The 17,852-nt window shown below is 44.5% G+C and overlaps 1 long non-coding RNA gene across 1 annotated transcript; it reads left to right on the forward strand.

The window, feature by feature from the left end:
* The first annotated feature begins 1,256 nt into the window (after window positions 1-1,256).
* Window positions 1,257-8,234, forward strand: LOC142830648 (uncharacterized). The gene is made up of 3 exons (XR_012906084.2): window positions 1,257-1,414; window positions 7,044-7,205; window positions 7,968-8,234. It is a non-coding gene; the product is annotated as an uncharacterized LOC142830648 (long non-coding RNA).
* The last annotated feature ends 9,618 nt before the right edge of the window (window positions 8,235-17,852 follow it).

The following is a 17,852-nucleotide window of genomic DNA, read 5'->3' on the forward strand; positions in this document are numbered from 1 at the left end:
GGAGGAGCCATGTAGTACCTGCATCTTTGCTATGCATTTTCCCCCCTCCTGTATTACACAGTGGTTCTGGTCCCTGATTAGGAGCTCTGAGGTGCTGCTACGGCCCTAATTGTCAAAACTATGGCAGAGCCTGTCCAAGCAAAGCCTGGTTCAGTGCAAACTATCCAAAAAGTCAGGGCTTCGTAAGATGAAGGTGGCTGCTAAGCAACTTGTCAGCCATGTCCTAAGTGATTTTTGTTTAACAGTCTCCGCTGCTGTTTATATTTTGTAATGTGCTGCGGCTGGCGTTTGTTGCCATTAAAGCTTCATTTGTTTGGCCAATCATTTCAGGAGACTGAAAACCAATAAATCACTCATCAAATATTTGTTGTTTCAACCCAATAAGTGTGCGTGAGTGGGAAAAGTACATAGACGGGTATTCCTTCAACAACATGTGAAACAACAGGCTACATGAGGGGTTGGCAAAAGCCACTCAGTGAGCTAAATCCAGCCCACCTAGGGCTTTGATCTGGCCTCCAAGACTGTTCCAAGACCTGCCCCTTAGCGTATTGCCTGGGAGTCGGAGTCTCATGAGCCATTTCAACTGCTTCAATTTAAAGGGCTTGCATCTTCCCTGCACTGGGCAGGTAACAGGCAACATCCTACCAGTGAGCCTGGGAGCAGTGAGCCCTTTAAATAGCAGGAATTGAAAGGCCTTGCAGCTTCTATCTCTGGCTAATGTGATGCCTGGGAAGTGTGAGCCCTTTTAACTCCTGCTATTTAAAGGCCCCGCCCTTTCTGTCCAAGGCCCCACCCCTTCTGTCCGAGGCCCTGTCCCTTCCGGGGCAGCCTGCAACCCTTCAAAAATTTTTGAAGTGGCCCCTGCTCAAAAATTATTGTCCACCCTGGGGGGAGGGATAGCTCAGTGGTTTGAGCATTAGCCTGCTAAACCAAGGGTTGTGAGTTCAATCCTTGTGGAGACCATTTAGGGATTTGGGGCAAAAATTTGTCAGGGATGGTACTTGGTCCTGCTGTGAAGGCAGGGGACTGGACTCAATGACCTTTCAAGGTCCCTTCCAGTTCTAGGAGATAGGCACTCTCCATTAATTTATCTATCACAGAACTTTGTCCATAACACAGTGAGCCACAATTCCAGAGGCCCAATCCAGCAGCAACCTGCAGTCATAATTGATATTGTGACCCCTCTGAAGTGAGTGGCAAAACTCTTTTTGACTTCAGTGGTGACAGGACCATTAAATCAGAGATGATAGCAAACTGGGAAACCTCTGGGCATGGTCTAGCCACCAGAGGGGAACAACGAGCCAAAGAGCCAGTTTGTGGTGGGAGAAATGAGGGTGCCACAGGTGAAATGAAGAACTGAGGTCGGCCATGGAAAATGTTATCCCTAGATATCTTCAGTGAGAGCAGATGTGAGGTCTGAATGTTTGCAGTCTATGTAGTATTGTATGTTACCTAATATAAAACGTGTCTCTGCGTAGTATTTCTGTGTAAAGTGTGTGGATATGTAGATAGGTGTATAGCTGAATTCAGTACTTGGAAAAATCAAGCCAGTGAACAGAAACAGTTCTAATATAATCTATGCAAAAATAGTTCAATGTAGCATTAAACTGTAGGAGCAGATTCCATCCCTCTGACTCCAGTGGAATAATTCCTTATCTTTCATGTAGTCCCCAAAGCCACCCCACTGGCCTCCTTCAGGGTATGTCTACACTACCCTCCTAGTTCGAACTAGGAGGGTAATGTAGGCATACCGCACTTGCAAATGAAGCCCGGGATTTGAATTTCCCGGGCTTCATTTGCATAAGCGGGGAGCTGCCATTTTTAAAACCCCGCTGGTTCGAACCCCGTGCAGCGCGGCTACATGGGGCTCGAACTAGGTAGTTCAGACTAGAATTCCTAGTTCCACGAGGTGTACCGGTAGTTTGGACTAGGAATCCTAGTCCGAACTACCTAGTTCGAGCCCCGTGTAGCCGCGCTGCACGGGGTTCGAACCAGCGGGGTTTTAAAAATGGCGGCTCCCCGCTTATGCAAATGAAGCCCGGGAAATTCAAATCCCGGGCTTCATTTGCAAGTGCGGTATGCCTACATTACCCCGCTAGTTCGAACTAGCGGGGTAGTGTAGACATACCCTCAGTCTACTGCAATATCAGCACAGGGTGAACCTCTCTAGTCGAGAACCCTTGGAATTTGCCAAAACTGTGGGGAGGCCAATATTATCTAGCAGCTTTACCAACACTTCCACAGCTTACTGGGCTCTTTAGGGTAAATTAGAGCAAAATAACAGCACAGAATACTGAGGGCCAGGATTGGTGGGTGTAAACAAACTTTATGGGACTGCAGGAAGCTTGGCCATACCCAGGATAAGTGGAATCTGGCTAACTAAAATCATGCTGGACCATGGATGTTGTTGGACCAGAGAGTGCTGGACTAGAGAGGTTGATCCTATAATAATATAGGATCTTCGATAAAATAGCTCTCATAAATGTCCAAGCTGTCTGCAAAGGACAGGCTAAGAGCCTCCCAATGAGTCATCTGTTTACAATGTTTTAAACATCTAGATTCACTGGGGAGCTCTGACATTTACCAGTGGTATCTTTCTTAGTTGAGACTTGGCACCTCTTCTATTCCCCTGAGACGTGTTTGATTGCACTGGGCAAGAGCACATGAAATTAGCCGCAGATGTCATTGATAATTTCCCTTACATGGTTACAAGGCATGAGTGTGATATTTGGCCAAATCTATTGCTTCCAGCCTCTTCACCACCACCCCTACAAAAAAGGGCAAGGAACTGTCAGATTACTGACATAGCTTTAACTCACTTTTGATTGCTAATCTCTTTAGGATCTCTTCTCAAGGGGGTGGCACTAATTCAGGGAGAACAAGGGTTTAAAAAGCCAGCTCCGAAGTGATCAGAAGAGTTCATGAACAGAAGCAGCTAACCAGAGAATTTTGCAACACAGACCCCTAATAAACATTCTCTAAAGTTGGGCCAAATAATCTCTTCTCCCCCCCTCAACCCGTAAAATAATAATAAACAAACCACAAACAAATTGCAACCACAGAACAAACACACACATACACATAAAATAAGGCAGGCAGAAATCCAGCAACAGAGCGGAGGCTATCCCTGTTTATTGCACTGAACTCAGCATGTATGAGCTACCTGTATGGTGGGCAAGTGATAGTGGTGTGCATTAAGTGCAAGAAATTTACAGCCCTCAGAGGCCAAATATAGATTCTTGAGACCATAATATCTGAATTGGAGACGCTAACAGTGGCGGAGAGGTACATATATAAGTCTTTCCAGGACATGGTAGAGTGATCTCACTTCGAGTCTAACAGTTTCTATGATGCTGAGAAGGATGAAAGTGTCTGTATAAATCCATAGTATGCCTGCACCTTGAATTCTGATGGACTGCAGTCCTGGTTGCCCCATCTCAAAAAAGATATGTTAGAATTGGAAAAAGTACAGAAAAGAGCAACAAAATGATTAGGGCTATGGAACAGCTTCCAGATCAGGAGAGATTGAGAAGATTGGGATGGGTCAGTTTAGAAAAGAGAGAACTCAGGCGGGTATGATAGAGGTAAATAAAATCATGAATGATTTGGAGAGAATGAACAAGGAAATGTTGTTTACCCCCTTCATATAACACAGTGTGTTCACAGGGGTTACCCACAACATTAATAGGCAGCAAAGAAACCTAAGGGAGCATTTCTTTGTACAATGCACAATCAACCTGTGGAACTTGCTAGGGGATACAGCGAAGGCTAAGAGTATAATTGGGTGAAAAAAAAAGAATTAGATAAGTTCACAAAGGATAAATCCATCAGTGTCTATTAGCCAATATAGTCAGGGATGCAACCTTATGCTCTGGGTCTCCCTAACTCTCTGACTTCCAGAAGCTGGGACTGGATGACATGGGATGGATCACTCAATAAATTACCTTCCACTTCTCTGTGATTTGTGTGGCCACAGGCAGTGTGGGGGATGGAGACGTGTGAGTGCTGCTGCTGCCCCACATCAGGCCCTCCTCGGAATCCCTGAGGCCATGTCTCCTGTAGGATGGGGTGCCATGGGAGTGAGGGTTGGGCTGTGGTGGAAGGAGTAGGTCTTGGGAATAGGAACTGACATACTCCTCCCTACCACCTCACTGGGACTCACAGGTTGGATGAAAGATTGCACAACTGCTTCAGCCACAGGCTGAGTTTGAGACCCCTGCCCTAAAGTACTTGTTACTGACCAGTGTTGGAGACAGGACAAAAAGGACTCACTTTTCTAATCCACTTTGAACATGTCTACATTCCTGAATCCTGTGAAGGTTTGAAAAGGGACTGGATTGGTTCATTGTCTGAGGGTATGTGTGTCTTCTCTTTCTTTGAGAACAGTGTGGTTCCTTTCCGTTGCTCCATGGGACAGGACAAAGGACAGTGAATAAGCAGACCTAGGCCTATGTTCATGGTTCTGCCTCTGACTTGCTGCCTAAGTTTTCACTTCTCCAAGTACCTCAGTTCCCCCATCCTCAGCCCAAGTGGCTCAGAATACAGGTAATGAAGTAAAATAATGACTCAGGTTAGCAGCGAGAGGTGGTTCTTCACCAGGGCCCCCTCAGAGGAGGGGGTAGTGTGCCTCAAGCCTCCCATCTGAGTGGCATTAGGAACTGGCTTGAAGGGTCACAGCATGGTTCAGGTTTGGCGCTACCAGGCTGCCATGCTCCTCGCTGAAATTTGCCCTGGCTGTCCCTTTTTCATGACAAAAGGGCCACTGGGCCAAGCCTCAGTAAATCTGTGACCCCCTGTGTGGAGTCACAATGCCGAGAGAGGGGAACTGGACCCAGTCTCACAGGACAAAGACTGAGATGGTGCTGCAGGGTGATGTGCTGTGGGTTCACTCTTTGACTCTCCACCCTTTTTTTGGAAGGTTGGGGAGGGCCCTCAGTTTCAGATTTTGCCCCAGATGCTCACTCATGATATCGGACTACAGATGGTGGGAGAGAGAAAGAAGATGCTGAAGGGATGATCAGTGAGGCAGCGGGATTGTGAAAACCGAGGAAAAGACGTGAAGGAAAGGAATGGTGAACAGCACCAAAATGAACAACGAGGTCGAAGTGAGTGAAGGTAGAGAGACGGCAGCCCAAGCAGTCATGAGAGACCCTCATGAAAGTGGTTTTACACAGGATGGGGAAGATGAAAGCCAGGAGGCTGAGTTAGAAATAAGGTACCCTTGGAGAGAGAGGGGAGAACGCCCACCTTGTTTCTCTCATGCATATTCACAAACAAGTTTATGGTATTTAGTTTCTCCACAGCCTCTCACAGCAGGCCCCATAAGTCACAGAGCTCCTGTGAGTTTTGGGCCTACTGCTGCGAGCATTTCAGCAGGTAGTTTTCACCATTCCGTACAGAGCAGAAAAACTGTTGTCTAATCACAGGAAAGATTCTGATTGTGTCAGCATCCAAGATATTTTCAGTATTATTTACATGCAAACATAATATGATCCCCTATACATTCACGTGACATTTTACAGAGAAATGAAGATAAGGCCTCCCTGTCCACTCCAAAAGAGCCAGCAATCAAGGACTGTTGTGACAAAAATGATACAGGGAGGTACAATTGCTTTCTGGGATGTAGGTTAGGAAGCAAAGGTGGCCAGAGGTGATGGAGACTTTAAGATCACACTGTAGATTGGGGTATGTCTAGACTACAGGCTTTTGTCGACAGAAGTTTTGTCGACAGATACTGTCGACAAAGCTTCTGTCGACAAAGAGCTTCTAGACTACATCCAGTGTAGACGCAAAGGACAGTGTAGATGCAATAATGCCTTCTGTCGACAGAACCCTGTCGACAAAAGGCATTATTCCTCGTAGAATGAGGTTTACAGCTGTCGACAAAACTGCTGAGTTCTGTCGACGTTATGTTGACAGAACTCAACAGCAGGTATAGTTTTGTCGACAAAAATCCACTTCTGTCGACAAAACCCTGTAGTCTAGACACACCCTTGGGGTGTGTGTGTGTGTGTGTGTGAGTGTGTGTGTGTGTGTGTCTTGAGGGGGTCTGTGATTTTCCTGGTTTGGAAAAGGAAGATTAAGGTTTGCAGGCTGTACAGAAGAGTGTTTTAAAAAGGTGCTTGTAGGCAATAGGAACGGAATATGGGGCCGGTGAGGGGGTACAGTGTGGCTGTCACATAGGCTGATTGTTCAAAGCTAGGGTTGCCAGATGGTATAACCAAACATACCGAACACCCCTCCCCCCCAAAAAAAAAACACTGGGGAAAAAATTCTGTTGAGGAAAAAAGGGGGAGACCAAAGTCGTTGAGTGAAAAAAAAAAGAACCCCTTTAAGAAATGCTTTTGAGGCTTTTTGGCCCTAACAGGCTGCAGGTGGCCATCTGCCATCTTGCCTCCTTGCTCCAGGCCAGACAGCTCCCCTGCAGAACCAGGTAAGCACCCAGGATTTTTGCCTCCTGGCCGGGAAAAAAATCAGAAAACACGGGACATTTTAGGTGTTCGGTATTTTCTGAATTTTTTTACTGGACAGGAGGCAAAAAATACCGGACTGTCCGGGTCAATTCCGGACACCTGGCAACCCTATTCAAAGCCACCGAGGTTTAGTGTCTGATTACATTGGCAATATTACCCTGTACATGAGCTCTGTGGGAGCCGTTGCTCCACGCTTGCAGTCTGAGACTCATGGAGGTCACTCCACATGCAAGTTTGGGGCCTGGCAGTAGGGTGAGGGGCCACCCTCTTTTATGAATGGCGGCCGCTTTGAATGAGGGATGTGGCACTTTGTAGGTATGTGTGTACATCTTGCTTAGCAGTGTAAGTTGAACCCTCCCATGTCCCAGCGTGCATTTTTTGTTTCAGACTTCACTGAAGAAGCCCTTTGGGCTGTTTGTTTCTTTTAACTGAGTCAGCAAAAAGTACTTGACAGTTGGCAGGGTAGCTCAGAACAGTAAGAAATCTTGTGCAAGATATTTTATCCTCCTCAAGTTGCTGGGACACACTGTTACAGAGTATTATAGATAAAACTTTTTCCTTTCTCCTCAGACAACTAAAGCTTTTCTACAACTGCTCTGAAACAGTACAGATGTCCTGGCAAAATCCTTGGGGTCAGCACTTTGGCACTCTTCTCTAGGGAGACTATTCATTCGAGCGTTGGAACAGCTAACGCAAGGACCCGGCTCTAGTCACCGATGATAAGAGAAAGTTGTAAGAAAAAACAATTGGTTGGGTAATTCGTTGTGATAGGTCCTCTCTCATTGCAGACGCAGCCCCCGAACTAGCGTGAATCAGTATACAATCCCAGTGGCATCAATGGGGCAACTGTGCCCTGATTTACATCAGCTAGGGATCTGGCTCAACAACAAAACCCCATTTTTTTTGTCTCTGCAGTCTAGAGGGGGGGATAAGAAGGCTCCTTATTTGGTATGAACTCCCTGCAGGAACTTTAGTTGAAGTGATGGAAGGGAGCATGTCCACCAGAGCTGCGGTTGGGGGGAGATGGAAGGGTGCATGTCCCCTGGCTGAGCAGGTCCAGGTTATGGTGGGTGGGGGCCACAGAAGGATCACTTGTTCCCTGGAAGCAGTAGCTCTGGGTCAGCCATGGTGAGGAGGCAGGGGTGAGGCACCCCATCATGGCCCCAGCACAGAGCTGCCACAGCTGGGAGGGAAGCACAGCCCTCTGACAGCCTACAACAAGCTGCTACAGCAGTTCTGTGCTGGGGTCAGCAGGCAGAGTTGGCACTCTGTGTGCCTGCCCTGAGCCCTCTATCAGCATTCTCTTGGTCATGTCAATTTTGAGGACGACTTGATTTGATGATTCTGTCTCTTTTCTGTTTGGTTTTATGAGAAGCAATCCCATTCCAGGCACATCCCATTCTCCTGTCACAAGCAAACCCCTTATGTTGTTTCATGTTTTATGATAAGGGGAAGCTGTATACTGATTACTTTTTTTTTGGTCTCACCATTTAGGAGGAGTTCTTGAACAAACAGACAAACTCACAAACAGACAGACAAACTCTCTCATATATAGTGTAGGTAATTATTCCAGGAAGCTTCTGAGGCATGGGTAATGGAGTGACCATCGCTATAGTCCTACACCCTCATCTGGATCCTGTGCACCCATTCCACAGTCACGCTATATGTATGGATCTAGACGTCATGGACTGGCCCTTTTGTTATTTCCCAAGCAATGATTAGTACCTCCTCCATATTAAAGATGACAGTGCCAAATTTGAACTGTCAAAGTCCATCCATTACTGAGTTATCTTTCTTGCGTCGGGATGGGGAACAAGGGTACAATTTTTAAAGCAGGAAGAACATAACACTGAAATCAGCAATGTTGAAGCCCCAACCTTTGGAAAAATGTCATCAAGTTGCCATTCTCAGACTGAAAAACTTCAAAAACAGACTGGACACAAACTGCTGAGGTGGAATTCATATGCAAATTTGACACTGAACCAAGGTCTAAACAAACACATGGAGTGGTTCTCCAATTACAATAGGTAATTTCCCATTCAGGTGCTCTCAGCTTCTCATCACCGTTGGAAATTAGCCACATGCATTCTGATTTAATTAGCACTGATATCATAGTCTTTCTTTCTTTCTTTCTTTCTTTCTTTCTTTCTTTCTTTCTTTCTTTCTTTCTTTCTTTCTTTCTTTCTTTCTTTCTTTCTTTCTTTCTTTCTTTCTTTCTTTCTTTCTTTCTTTCTTTCTTTCTTTCTTTCTTTCTTTCTTTCTTTCTTTCTTTCTTTCTTTCTTCCTTCCTCAGGAAAGCTTATGCTCTAATACCCTAATACATTTCTTAGTCTTTAAGCAGCACCAGACGCCTTGTTGGTTTTGCTGAAACAGACTAACATGGCTACCTCTCTGAAATCCATCATCTAGATAAAAATCTGCCATGGGAAATTTCATCCCAAATGGAAAATTCTTTAAACCAAAGGGTTGGGATTCAGTACTCCTGGGGTAAAATCCTCAAAGACAAAACTCCTAGGGTATGTCTACTCTACAAAGTTAATTCGAACTAATGGACGTTAGTTCGAACTAACTTTCATAGGCGCTACACTAGCGCTCCGTTAGTTCGAATTTAATTCGAACTAACGGAGTACTTAGTTCAAACTAGGAAAACCTCATTTTACGAGGATTAAGCCTAGTTCGAACTAGCTAGTTCGAATTAAGGGGTGTGTAGCCCCTTAATTCGAACTAGTGGGAGGCTAGCCCTCCCCAGGTTTCCCTGGTGGCCACTCTGGCCAACACCAGGGAAACTCTTCTGCCCCCCTCCCGGCCCTGGACCCCTTAAAGGGGCATGGGCTGGCTACAGTGCCCGTGCCAGGTGCAAGCCTGCCAGCACCCAGCCAGCAGACCCTGCACCTGGCACGGATCGAGCCACCCACCCGATGCCCCCCAGCCCTCCCCCTCTTCCCAGGCTGGCGGCTCCCGGGAGCTTGCCCGGGACAGCAAGAGGCGGGCACCCACCTGGGCTAGTGCAGACATCGTGGACCTCGTCCACGATCTCCGCACTAGGCACAGGAAAGTGGCCGTCTAGGGCAGGAGAGCTGCCAGCCTGGCCACCCAGGAGCAGGTGTGCAAGAGAATCAAGGGCGTCCAGTGAGACCCCCGACCTGAGCCCTGAGCTTACAATGGCCGTCCTGGGTCAGACCAAAGGTCCATCTAGCCCAGTAGCCTGTCTGCCGACAGCGGCCAACCCTAGGGACCCTGGAGGGGATGGACCGAAGACAGTGACTAAGCCATTTGTCTCGTGCCATCCCTCTCCAGCCTTCCACAAACCTTGGGCAGGGACACCACTCCTACCTCCTGGCTAATACCACTCCATGGACCCAGCCTCCATGACTTGATCTCACTTCCCTTTAAACTCTGTTCTAGTTCTAGCTTTCACAGCCTCCTGCAGCAAGGAATTCCACAGGTTGACTCTGCTTTGTGAAGAACAACTTTCTGTTACTAGTTTGAAGCCTGCTACTCATTCCTTTCCTTTGGTGTCCTCTAGTCCTTCTTTATGGGAACTAACGAAGAACTTTTCTGTATGCAACCTCTCCACCCAACTCATGCTTTTAGCGACCTCTATCCTGTCCCCCCTCCGTCTCCTCTTTTCTAAGCTGAAAAGTCCCAGGCTCTTTAGCCTCTCTTCATATGGGACCTGTTCCCAACCCCTGATCATTTTGGTTGCCCTCACCTCTCCCAGCCTCTCTCTTCCCCTCTCCCACCTCCTTTTCCCAGTCTCCCCCAGTTTTGTTCAATAAAGACAGATTCCATTTTGGAAGACACGTTATCTTTTTTTTGTACATCAAGAAGAGGGGCTAGGGAAGGGTAAGTGGAAGGAGGTGAGGGAGGAATGGGGCACGAGCCCCCGATTGGGAGGACTGGGCTGGCTCTGCGGGCTTCTGGGGGTGGAAGCTCTCCTGCAGCCCCCTAATTGCCCCCTCTCCCCAGATGGCAGCCTGTGGCAAGTGCAGCTGGGCTGATGGCCGAGTTTGTGTGATGTGCCCAGTGTGGGTAGTCCAGGCAATCCAAGCCAGGACTGCTTTGCAAGCGGGGCACCCCTGAGAACTGTCTGTCCGGGGTGGGGGTCGGGACCCTTTAAGCACAGCCCTCGGCTAGCCTGAGAAAGCATCTCCACGCTCTAAGTTCTTCTCTGATGCCCTGCCGGCACTGCTTTCGGCCATCCTTAAGCCCGGTTCAGGGTCCACTTAATGTGGACATGCTAGTTCGAATTAGCAAAACGCTAATTCGAACTAGTTTTTTAGTCTGGATCCGTTAGTTCGAATTAGCTTAGTTCGAATTAATTAATTCGAACTAAGTTAGTTCGAATTAACGTTGTAGTGTAGACATATCCCTATTAGCTTAAAGCAGGCCAGGATTTCATCACAACATTGTGGTTTTTCTCCTCATTCACTGGGACTTTGGGCAAATTACTTAATGGCTGATAGAAAGACCTCCACTGACTTCAAGAAGTTCTAAAGCAGACAATTCTGCCACAGTTACTTGGTTTGAAATCAGTGATGCTATTTCAGACAGAGACCTCTCAATAGGAGCCAGGTTAATAGATCCAGAGATTCCAAGGCCAGAAGGGGTCATTCTGATCATTTACTTTGACCACTTGCATGACACAGACTGTAAAACTTCCCCAACACTCCTCAGAGTGTTGGATTTTTAAAATCCAATCTTTATTTTAAATATTGTCAAGGAAGGAGAATCCACCACAACACTTGGCAAACTGTTGCAGGGGTTAATGATTCTCACCATTAAAAGTGTACACTATATTTCCAGTCTGAATTTGTCTAGCTTCAATTTTCAGCCATTGGATTATGCTATAGCTTTCTCTGGCTATGTCTACACTGCACATTTATTTCAGAATAAGCTATTTCAGAATAATTATTCTGAAATAGCTTATTTCAAAATAGCATGTCTACACTGCAGGGAAGCCTCAAAATTAATCCGAGGCAGGCTTCCCTAATGTAGATGTGCTATTTCAATTTAGAGCCCCAGGAGGCACTGGGGAGGAATAAGTTAGAATGGCCCTGGTGAAGGGCTATTTCGAAATAGCAGAAGTGGAGCATCTACACAACCCCTATTCCAAAATAGCTATTTCAGAATAAGCATCATTCTTCACAGAATGAGGTTTACAGAAGTTGGAATAAGCCTCCTGTTATTTTTAAATTATTTTGAAATAATGCTATTGCTGTGTAGACACTTGCATAGTTATTTCAGAATAACGTCCATTATTCCAAAATAACTTTGCTGTGTAGATGCACCCTCTGTGACTGTGGTAGCTATTTGTTCCCCATATAGCTACTTCTAGCCTGTTATCAAGTCACCCCTTAACGTTCTCTGTGTTACATTACACAGATTGTGCTCTTGCAGTCTATCACTGCAAGGCATGTTGTCTAATCCTTCAGGTATTCCTGCAACTCTTCTCTAAACTCTCTCCAATTTACCAATAAATCTTCTTGAAATATGGAGACCAGACCTGGATCCCATAATGGTTGTGCCAGTGTAACCACCACCAGGCACATATGAACCCCCGACTTAGTATATGAGCTTCTAATCTACACTTGAGCTATAAAGCCAGCTGGGTCTCAGCTTAGAATGCAGAGCTCACTTGTTCTTATCTCTTGTTGTAAGTGGTCTAATGCCACTACATGGGACAGTGAGCCACACATAAGTGCCAAACATAAAGGGAAAATAACTTCTGTACCCCTTTTTGAGATTCTCCTGTTTATTCACTGCAAGATTGTATTAATTGTTTTGGCTACAAAACCACATGGGGAGCTCATCTTTAGCTTATTATTCACCATGACCCCCAAATCTATTTAGAGTCAGTGTGTCCCAGTTTATAGACCCCCATCCTGTAAATGTGGCGTACCATTTTTGTTTCGATGTATGCATTTACATTGGGTCATATTAAAAAGCATCTTGTTTTTTGTGTGCTGTTTACCAAATGCAAGTTCGCTTTAAATCAGTGGCCTGTGCTTTTCATTATTTACCAGTCTCTCAGTGAGTGTGTCATCTACCAACTTTATTTGCAATAACTTTGTTTTCTTCCAGGTCACTGATTAAAATCTCGAATTGATTCTGGTTATGGCTCACTAAATCATGCACAATAATACGTAAGATTGAATGAATATTTGTTTATAAAGGCTAAACGTATTAGAGTATCTAAAATCAGTTTGAAGATGAATGGAAGAGGCAAGTGTGATTTATTTGGGTCACTTATTAGATATCTAAATCGATATTTAGGCACCTAAAATTTATACATCCAAGCTTGAAAACTGTAGTCTAATATCTGAAGTATGTAGATAAGAGGTGCTGTATAAATGAGAGTATATATGTTAAACAAATCATAATACAGTCCACACTACAAATAGCCAAACTATTTTCTACTCCTGAATATCAGCTTTGGTTGGTTTTAGTTTTTATTACATATTTTTGTCAACAACAAGTCATCTGGAAGTTTAAATGTCTATACTACACTGGTAATAAATACATTTTTTAAAACCCTTACAATGGTTATACAAATTTGAAGTTTATGTAACAAACTAAGTGGTTAAAAAATTCATCAAAAACATTTGCTTCCTGGAGCTTTCCACATTGTGCGACAGTTCAGCTGTGGTTCATCATTAGGCCCTGGTTATATTTTGTTACGCAGACGCTACAGTGTCCCAGACCTATGGTACAAAGCGAACAGACTTAAACAAGAATCCAGCTGCAACCACTTCATTAAAAATGGGTGTTAAACCAAACTTTAGTTGCCTGTCCGATGTTCCCCTGGCAATCAAAATGCTATGACATTTGGGCAGCTAGGCAGTCTGCTTGGAGTTACATGAAGGTAGTGGGCATCAGTGTTCAGGATTCCAGTGAGAGATGATCAGGAAAGAGGGGAACACTCCGTGGTGTCTGCAGAATGTCCCAACAGGGCAAGAATTTTCAAATTTCATCCTACATCCTACTGTTATCTAGTCTGTTAAGTAACTTTCAGGGTTACTGCTGGACATTCTTCTAGACCAAGGGCAATTGCTTTGATTTTTTCCTCTAGATCAGGGGCCTGTTTCTCAGTGACACTAAGCTCCATAGGTGACTGGTACCTGCTGATCATGGGAGTGGATGGCAGAGTGAGGGCAGCTGTCTGTGTTACTGAGCATGCTCAGTCTGTGAGAAATGCTTACTGCAAGCCAAGTAGCAAATCTGAGTGGGCACATGCCCCCTCATGCCCCTGCATGTACCACCTTTGTTGATTACATGGCCATGGGATAAGAGGGAAGGTCCTTTCTTGGATTGCGAACTGGTTAAAAGACAGGAAACAAAGGGTAGGAATAAAAGGTACATTTTCAGATTGGAGAGGGGTAACTAGTGGTATACCCCAAGGGTCAGTCCTGGGACCAATCCTTTTCAACTTATTCATAAATGATCTGGAGAAAGGGGTAAGCAGTGAGGTAGTAAAGTTTGCGGATGATACCAAACTGTTTAGGATAGTCAAGACAGAAGCAGACTGTGAGGGACTCCAAGAAGATCTCACCAAACTCAGTGATTGGGCAGCAAAATGGCAAATGAAATTTAATGTGGATAAGTGTAAAGTAATGCACATTGGGAAAAATAACCCCAACTATATGTACAGTATGATGGGGGCTAATTTGGCTACGACAAATCAGGAAAGGCATCTTGGAGTTATCGTGGACAGTTCTCTGAAAACTTCCACGCAGTGTGCAGCGGCGGTCAAAAAGGCAAATAGGTTGCTAGGAATTATTAGGAAAGGGATAGAAAATAAGACCCAGAATATCTTACTGCCCCTGTATAAAACTATGGTACGCCCACATCTTGAATACTGTGTACAGATGTGGTCTCCTCACCTCAAAAAAGATATTTTGGCCTTGGAAAGGGTTCAGAAAAGGGCAACTAAAATGATTAGGGGTTTGGAGCGGGTCCCATATGAGGAGAGGTTAAAGCGACTGGGACTTTTCAGTTTAGAAAAGAGGAGACTGAGGAGGGATATGATAGAGGTATATAAAATCATGAGTGGTGTGGAGAGGGCCGATAAAGAAAAGTTATTTATTAGTTCCCTAAATAGAAGAACTAGAGGACACCAAATGAAATTAAGGGGTAGCAGGTTTAAAACGAATAAAAGAAAGTTCTTCTTCACACAGCGTGTAGTCAACCTGTGGAACTCCTTGCCGGAGGAGGCTGTGAAGGCTAGGACTATAATAGAGTTTAAAAAGAAGCTAGATAATTTCATGGAGGTTAGGTCCATAAAAGGCTATTAGCCAGGGGATAAAATGGTGTCCTTGGCCTCTGTTTTTCAGAGGCTGGAGTGAGATGGCAGGAGACAAATCGCTCAATCATTGTCTTTGGTCCACCCTCTCTGGGGCACCTGGTGGTGGCCACTGTCGGCAGACAGGATACTGGGCTAGAAGGACCTTTGGTCTGACCCAGTACGGCCGTTCTTATGTATGTTCTTATGCCCCTTTGTGCTTTTCTGTCCAGTAAAGAGGCCTTAAAGACCAGAAGCAGCCCTCAAAGACTTTGCCCTATGCAGAATCCCCGCCACCCGCAGCAAGCATTGACTTTTACAGCAGCCTTACTTTGAGAGCCCAAGGTGGGGGGAGGGTGTCTGGAATACATTGCATTATCACTGTTCTTTTCTCAGGGGAAGTGTGGGGTGCCATTAAACACAACTGAACACCAAAGCCCCAGATCATGAGCATCTCAAAATTTGTAAAAGGAAACACCCGTGCAAGATTTGGCAATATAAAAGTACAAGGTTTTTGGATTTTGAGTAATGTAAGACGCCGCTGTCATATTTATTTGCAGAAGATAAAAAATAACGATATAAAAGAATCAGAGTCGTCTCCAAAAATCTTCTTGCACTAAGGGAGAACATATACTGACTTATTACACTGAAATGTAAAACTGAAGGATCACTAATGATAAGATAGCTATATTAGTTGTAATTATGGATATAATGAATAAGCATAGATAAAGTAACATGCAGGCATGACATGAGTGTGTTTTTGTCCATTGTCCTGTAAAATAAATTGCTGATTTGTTTAAAATGATATAATTCCTGGCAAGGTAAGTCATGTGTCCTATGAGAAGATGTAAGTAAGAGGTGCAAACATAAAAATGAATTCCAATTCCCTCTCCCAAATGTCTGGAAAATTCAGAAACAGAAACTGAAATGTAGAAGTGGAGGTTGTACATGCATAATATATGGGATATGTAAAAATCAACAAGTAATGTGTTAAATGTTGATTGGAGGAAAACTGAATAATGGGGAATATAAAAATGTATAAGAATCCAATGGAAGGTGGGCCCAAAAGTAGAGAGAGACCTGCTCAGAAACTGAAGAATGGGAATGAAGGACTAGATTAAGGGATGTAATTGCTATGTGGATGGTATTCCTGGTCTAAAATACAGCAGAGACCAGATGGGTCCCTGGAAGCTTTCAAATATGGGGAGAAGAAAGTATCTCAAGGCCACCTTTGTTTTTCCCATTACCTCCTGCCTCTGTCACAATTTTCTTCCCCAAGTGCAGGAACAGAATAACAGGTGACTCAAGAGCTTCGAGTCTCGCCTATTATGTCCACCCTTCTAAAAGGGAATGACATCTGACAGCATTCTGGATAAGGCTCATACTCTCACTAGCAAGATGTTAGAAAGGGATAAAACAGAGGTCTGTGTATGCCCTAGGAGAAGAAAAATAAATGTAATATTGAAATAAGACAAAATGGATGGAAAGACCAAGAATCTCTACTCCTGGGGATTATAAAGACTCTGTTCCTTTTACAGAGAAAAAAAATTGAAAGCTGGAAGTGAAAGAAGAATTTATTTAAAAAAGTATTTATCCAACAAATTCTGTCTCTTTTTCAGTTGGGTGAAAAAACACAGTGCCTGAGTATTCAGGTGGGATGCTGGAGTTTGGATTCAAAGATCCCCTCCGCCCATCAGGGACAGGGTAAAGGCGACTACGCATGCAGCTGTTGTTCCGGCCATTCCATTCTGCATGGAATGGCTCATGAGGTGAAGTCTTCTCCGATGCTCTGTCTTAAGCATTATCTTTTCTATATTAGTCGTGTGGGGTTGTGGGACAGTAAGACTGACATGAAAGGGGATCTGTGGTCCTGCCACAGGGAATCTAGTTCTGCTGCATGCTCCATGAAGCCTGTTGTTCTCCATCCCTGTACACTGCCCCCACTTGCCCACTGTGTAAGGGTTAAAGCTAAACAAACAAAAAACTTCCAGTTCCAGAGGGCCAGTAACTCATCCTACATCACTGGATACTGTATGATTTCACCAAGAACAACACTGCTAGTTTGCACCATAAAGCCCAGTTTGCCTGGGTGGGAAATATAGACTGGAAAGCCCAGGACATTTTGGCCTGTTCTACACTAAAGGGGAAAGTCAACTTAAGATACGCAACTCCAGCTACGTTAATTATGTAGCTGGAGTCAAAGTATCTTAAATTGTGTTTTGGCACCATCCACACAGTGGGAGGTCGATGGGAGCAAACGCTCTATTGACTTCCCCTTCCTCCTTTTGAGGAGCAGGACTACTGGTGCCTGATGGGAGCTCCCTCTCCATTCTGGCAGTCTGCCTGGAGTTTGGGCATTCTCAGCTGTGACTCTCTCTAGAGACTCCAACAATAACACCGTAGAAATAAATGATTGGTGGGTTTTACACCCGACGATTGCATTAGAGCGAATCGCCTGTGGACAGATTGTGATTTTCTCCCTTTCCCCGTCTTTATGATGTATATTCCGTGCAAACTAAATCCTATCTTGAACAAAGCTTTTGTTATAAAGCTTTTGTTAGGATGCCCATAAAACTTTCCATAAGATTAAACTGAGATTTAAATATATTCAGTTATGTTGGTTTTTAAAGTATTTGATATCAGCAAAAGAGATTAAAAAAAGCTATAAAACTTCAAGAACATATTAGAATTTTCCAATAGTCTGTTTTCATCTCTCATAAAGATGGTTAACAAATTGGTTAAAGCTCATTTCAGCTGATTTAGGGGCTCTCTTCTGAAAGATGCACTGCTAAATAACATAAACTTGGTTAAGATACCATAGTAGCTAAAGGCCTAATTCAAAGCCCATTGAATTCAGCGGAAGCCTTTTCAATGACTTCATTAGACTTTAGATCAGGCCTTATTTGTATATGAATAGGCAAAGTTAACTGATACTAGCGCTACACCACCCGTTTCAATATAATTCCATAAGGCAGTGTTTCTTAAACTTTTAAGACTGAGGAACACCAAACAGTTTTTTTTATGAGGAACACTGAGAGTTTTTGGTTGAGGGGGAACACTCCCCCACACATCTCCTGCCCCTTGAATACCAGACAACA

Source organism: Pelodiscus sinensis, chromosome 9, assembly GCF_052426305.1.
Source record: "Pelodiscus sinensis isolate ZL-2025 chromosome 9, ASM5242630v1, whole genome shotgun sequence".
Lineage (NCBI taxonomy): Eukaryota > Metazoa > Chordata > Testudines > Trionychidae > Pelodiscus > Pelodiscus sinensis.